Here is a 6,481-nt window from a genome sequence, read left to right on the forward strand (position 1 = left end):
AGTAGCATATATATCATGTGTGTTAGCAGCACAGTTCAGAGATCCACATGATAGCATTCCGAAAACAAGAAAAGAAAAAAAATCAAAAACGAGAAAAATGTGGAAAGAAAGGGAAAGAACACTGGGTGGAGTAAGAGGAATCCTGATTTACATCCAAAAATTTCAAAGGGAACTATGAAATATCAACTTAATAGTAGTTTATTGTCCTACTATATCAAGGTCAGTTTGTTCCTTCAATGTTCATCTTCTAATACTGAAGAGTTATTTTCTTAGATCTGGAGCCAAAAAAATATGTGTATCCTGTTTTGTGTATAATTATCTCATAAGCTTCTAAGAGTAGTCTTTCTTAAAAAAAAAAAAAAAAGAGTAGTCTTTCTGACATTTGGAGAGCAGTGCAAATTATTATTACTCCTATTTTCTATCTCTATATCCATCTGTCATCTCATTTGCTTTTTTGGTTTGTTTGTTTTCTTCTTCCATTTCCCTTTCCTGGCATATCCTCTCATACTCTTAATGTGCAGGAATAATATCCCTGATTATAGGCGATGGTAATTTTTTAGAGCCTTAAAACTTCCGTGCAAAATTGGATTCTGACTTGCTTAATAGTTATCTGGATGACGAGAAAACAACTTTGGGGAAAATCAAAGTACCACTAACGATTAGCTGGTGTCTGCCCAAAAAATGGGTTTTTGATTTTACAAACTCAATTACTGCAAGAGGCTAGAAGGGAAAAGAGGAAGCAAATATAAGACACATTTCTTATAGGCATCCAAAAACTTGGCAAAACTTTAAATTTTCCTGCCATTTTCAACTCAAATCTTTTATTTCAATATTTTTACCTACATTGTTTCTTTTGATAGAATTAGGAATTAAGTATTTGAGTGATTATTTATATAAAGTTTGTCTTCCTCCATCAGACTGTACACTCCACAAGAGCCAATGCCTCGTCTATTTTGCTCACCATTACATCCCCATGACAAACATGTGGCCTGTACATGGTAGATGCTCAATGCATTAGTGTTATTGAATAGACTGGATGGGAGATTCGGTTAGTTGTGCAATTAAATAGATTGGATGGAAGAATAGTTTGATATGACACTTTCTCGATGCAGAATGATGCCATGAGAACAACTGTTATTTTTATTCATTCATCTTGACTCCTTTATTTATTCATCCTAGGGCTATGTGGTGCCTGAACAAAGACTATTAAGACCGTCCCTGGCCTTTAGTGACTCCTAATCTATAGAGAGAGACAGATGTAAACCAATAAATCATAATACAATGAGAGATGAGAAATAATAAATACCAAGTCAAAGGAGAGAGAAAAATAGCAATCCAATTGTCTCTTGTTGAAATCAGAGTTGTATCTCAGGCAGGTAATAATCTAAAGTAGAAAAAAACACAGGATTTAGAACTGAATTTTTGTTTTGTTTTGCTTTGTAATGGGATCATTGAAAATGAAGCCAAACTAAACTGGGGGCTTTGTCCGTCTAACCCTATTCAGGTCTTGGTTTAAATATCACTCCTTCAGAGAAATCTCCTCTAGATCCCTCGCTGCACACACTCACTGGGTTAGGGCCCCTCCATGCCCTTTCACTTGACTGAGAAGTCCATAAGGTCAAAGAACACGTTCATCTAGTCCACTAACTATTATATCTCCAGAGACTAGAACTATCTCTGGCACTTAGTAGATGCTCAACTAAGTTTAATGAATAAAGTCTCCCTTGCAATATATTTACTTTTCTCTTTTCAAACCAATTTATCTCACTTTTCCACTCAACAAACAGAAAAAAATCTACTCCTCTCCAAATAATCTTCTTTGCCTTTTCCTTCAAGATGACTATTTTTCTAATGTTTCAAGACATTATCATTCAATAACTGGAAGTAAATTACATTTTGTATATCTATATCCAGTAGGGAATCGGACCTGAAGAGATACCTGAGGCTTCTTCCTCCACCCCTGCTGAGCATCCTCAAAGACTAGGCCTGTTTGTAGACTCCCAGTTTTCCCATGGGGTTTCTCCACACCTCATGTGCACCATTTCCACAAGATTTGGGCTGAAGAAGGGAGACTTTCTTTTGGAGAGTAAAGTGTTCTCAAGGGAACAATGAAAAGTCAGCATTTACTATCTGTGCCCGAAATTAATTCTCACCCTCTGCTTTCAGTAAAGCGAGGAGAAGCAGCTCAAAATCTCAGTTTAAGGCTTTATGTGCTTCAGATATTTAGAAACAGAAATTTAAGAAGGACCCTGAAAGAGGCTCCTTTCCTAAAGCACCAAGTTCTGAGGTCAGTGGATCCTGTGTTTGGTGCTTCCCCAGGCCATCTGGCAGTCAGAGAGAGATATTTTAAGTCATGGCAAGGCATGTGGCAACCTCAAAAACCACACCCTTTGAATGTCAGCCTCCTCCACCAACATGGGTAAGTCTGACATGTGGCAAGAAATAAAGGCCAGGCCATGAGGATATCAGCCCCACTGAAATGCTGTTGACTTTTTAAAAAAATATGATTAGTACAAATTTCTCATTCTTTTATTTACTAAATGTTCTGCTGTAAACTGGAAAAGTCAGTCAAATTTGGATGTTTCCAGATGTCCAGATGTGTCCTAGATACAGCCTAGATGTCAAGAAGAAACTTGAATTGATTTAAATATGGGGTATTTTTTTTCACCATAGAAATATCTCTTCTGAATTATACACAGTCTTTCACATGACCTGGGAGGAAACAATAAAATATAATTACTGAGGAGGGATATGATTGATGCTCACAAATATTGGCTAAAAGTAGACACAGGATTAGAAAAGTTGAAAAGTTTCTTTTAATAGTGTCCTTTTCTCACACACACATTAAAATGATTACTAAAAGAACATATGGGGACTTTTCAGCTGGGATGCCCTGTTTAGAGGGGGGATTGAGAGGTGAAGCCAGCAGGACTTCCTTGGTCAAGTGGGGACTTGGAGAATTCTTCTGTCTTACAAGAGGATTGTAAAACGCACCAATCAACAATCTGTAGCTAGGATTGTAAAACGCACCAATCAGTACTCTGTAGCTAGCAAGAGGATTGTAAAATGCACCAATCAGCACTCTGCAAAACATACCAACCAACGCTCTGTAAAATGCACCAATCAGCAGGATCCTAAAAGTAGCCAATCACAGGGAAGATTGAAAAAAGGGCACTCTGATAGGACAAAAACAGAACATGGGAGGGGCCAATAAAGGAATGAAAGCTGGTCACCCCAGCCAGCAGCTGCAACCCGCTTGGGTTCCCTTCCACGCTGTGGAAGTTTTGTTCTTTTGCTCTTTACAATAGACCTTGCTACCCTCCAAGAACAAAAAGAAAGAAAGAGAAGAAAAGAAAATATGGGGACTTTGTAAAAGTGTATTAAATATATACTTGCTGTTTTCATTGTAACGGATGTTATATCACTATATAGCAACTGTAACAACTGATATAACTGAAATCTCCTGGAATTTCCTGTTGGTTCTTATTTCATCTAGAAATAAGGATTTCTCTTTGTTTTCTTTAGTTAAAATAATTCACCTTTAAGGGAGGAGTACCACCTTCTGAGGTCCTGAGTTGATGGCAGCAGACAGAACATCTCTGGATGACCTGATTCTGGTACCAGTCCTACTACATATTATTCACCAGAAAAACAGACCAAAGTTCTCATCATAAAAAAAAAAAAAAAAGGGTAAGTATGTGAGGTAATTTATATGTCAATTATCCTGCTTTTGCCATTCCACAATGTATACATATATCAAAACATCATGTTGTACACCATCAATGTATATAGTTTTTGTCAATTGATTGATTAATTAATTGAACTAGATCAAAGAATATCTCTAAGATTCTTCTTCATGCCAGTGTCCCACAATTCTTCAGTGCCCCCACAATTATTTTGAAGACAAATTAGGGAAGGACTGGGTCAAGGGTCTGCCTAAATACAGCATGCAGCTAACTGTTCACTGGAGTTTTAGAGCTTGCTCTCAAAACTTAGGAGCCAAATACTACTTAGCCCAGGACCTGGTGGCTAGGTTGGTTCTCTCATTTCCAGTCGAGGGCCTCTGCCGCAAACATGCTCTGCTAGATCCTCAGTTATTCCAAGAAGCAGCCAAGCTTGATGCCCCTCTTTGTATTTATTGGAGCTGGAGGTCCTGGAGCAGCAGTGTATCTCTTGTGTCTGGCATTGTTCAATCCAGATGTTAGTTGGGACAGAAAGAATAACCCAGCGCCCTGGAACAAACTGGGTCCCAAGGATCAATACAAGTTCTACTCAGTGCATTTGGATTACAGCAAACTGAATAAAGAAGGTCCAGATTTCTAAGTGAAATGTTTCACTATAAAGCTGCTTTAGAATGAAGGTTTTCCAGAAGTCATCCACACAATTTTCCACTTAACCAGGAAGTATTTATCCTCTAAATACATAAAATCACGTTGATATAACGTGTTGAAGACTACACTTTAATTAATCAATAACTGAAACTTGAAAAAAATTATGAGCCTAGAAAAACCTGCTGCTTTGTATTTTTTGTTTCTACTTTTTGTTTTTGCAGAGATGAGGGCTAAACCAATGAGGAAGAGGAAACACAGGGAAGATAGTTAATGCTTCAAAAATGACAACAAACTTAGGAGTCATCAGCTCATAAAATATGAGCCATAAATTGGAATGAAATCACCCTGGGAAGATATATAGAGTGAGAAAAGAAATAAGACTGAGATCTGGGCCGGGCGCAGTGACTCACGCCTGTAATCCCAGCACTTTGGGGGGCCGAGGCGGGCGGATCATGAGGTCAGGAGTTCAAGATCAGCCTGACCAATATGGTGAAACCCCGTCTCTACTAAAAATACAAAAAATTAGCCAGGCATGGTGGTGAGCACCTGTAGTCCCAGCTACTCAGGAGGCTAAGGCAGAAGAATTGCTTGAACCCAGGAGGTGGAGGTTGCAGTGAGCCAAGATCACACTGCTACACTCCTCCCTGGGCAACAGAGTGAGACTCTATCCCAAAAAAATAAAATAAAATTCAGCAAAATGTAAATTCAATTATTCAGTCACACATTTCAAGTATTCAATAACCACATGTGAGTTACTGAGTACCAGTAGCTACCATGTTGGACAGCATACATATAGAACACTTCCATCAGCACAGAAAGTTCTACTGGACAGTACTAGTCTAGAAAATCTCTGGCCACCATCACAAAGTAGTAGAAGAAGATGTGCTATCTGCCTCAGTCTTTGGATAAAGGTAGAAAACTCTCCCAGTGAGAAATCGATACATTAAGCATGTGTCCCTTCCAGGTGTGAGGTACAAATTTGTACCATCCTTATGTGCTAGAATCCCAAGCCAAAAATTGTACACTTAGAGTCCCAGCAGAAGTAAGTGCAGAACTTAATACACATCCACAAAACACTCCAGAGTATATATTCACAACCCCAGACACACAGGATTCCACAGTAAAAAGTAATCTTATCTAAAAATGATCTAATGATAAACAAGTACAAACCACAGAAAGAATTTGAACAGGCACTTCACAAAACTCTCATACACTATTGGTGAAAATGTAAATTGTGTGTCTAATGACTCAGCAATTCCATTCCTAGATATACACAACAGAAATGGGTACATACAAACATGTACCTAAGAGCATGTGCCCAGAAACAGTACAAAAGACAAGATATTCATAGTAGACTATTCGTAACAGACAAACTAAAACCAACTTAACTGTCCATCAATAGAAGAATGAATGAATAAATTATATATATTCATACAATGGAATAATTTAAGGCAATGGGAATAAACAAACTACTGCTACACCTAAAGACATAGATGAATCTCTCGAAAACAATGTTAATGGAAAGAAGCCAGACAAAAGAGTCCATATAAAGTTCAAAACAGGCAAAACTAATCAATGATCACAGACATTAGGATCAAGATTACTTTTGAGAGGGGTGGTGACTGAGAACCGCTTTGTGGGGCTTCTGGGGTGCTAGTAATATTCTCTTTCTCGATCTGAGTGGTTGTTACCTGAGTTATATTTCCTTTTTGAAAATGTTTCAAGTGCATAGTTATGATTTCTGTACTTTTCTATATGTATATATAAAACTAAATTTTTGTTCAAATAGTAGTAATTGGAGGGATTAAAAACAAGATGGAACTAAAATTCTAGAAAGCAACAACATGGAATACAGGATAGGGATGTCAGAGCTCAACTATTCCATAGTGTTTATACTGTTCTGAGGGAGAATAGAAATATTTATTAATGTTAGTTAAATAGGCATGTTAAGTAAGTATGTTAAATTTTTTTTTTTTTTTGAGATGGAGTTTTGCTCTTGTTGCCCAGGCTGGAGTGCAATGGCGCTATCTCAGCTCGCTGCAACCTCCACCTCCTGAGTTCAAGTGATTCTCCTGTCTCAGCCTCCTGAGTAGTGGGATTACAGGAGCATGCCACCACGCCCAACTAATTTTTGTATTTTTAATAGAGAC

The 6,481-nt window shown here is 37.9% G+C and overlaps 1 pseudogene; it reads left to right on the top strand.

Annotated features, from left to right (window-relative positions):
- Positions 1-4,074: 4,074 nt before the first annotated feature.
- Positions 4,075-4,323, top strand: LOC117095337 (annotated as a pseudogene).
- The last annotated feature ends 2,158 nt before the right edge of the window (positions 4,324-6,481 follow it).

This window comes from Trachypithecus francoisi, unplaced genomic scaffold (genome assembly GCF_009764315.1).
Source record: "Trachypithecus francoisi isolate TF-2019V2 unplaced genomic scaffold, Tfra_2.0 Lachesis_group13, whole genome shotgun sequence".
NCBI classification, from domain to species: Eukaryota; Metazoa; Chordata; class Mammalia; order Primates; family Cercopithecidae; genus Trachypithecus; species Trachypithecus francoisi.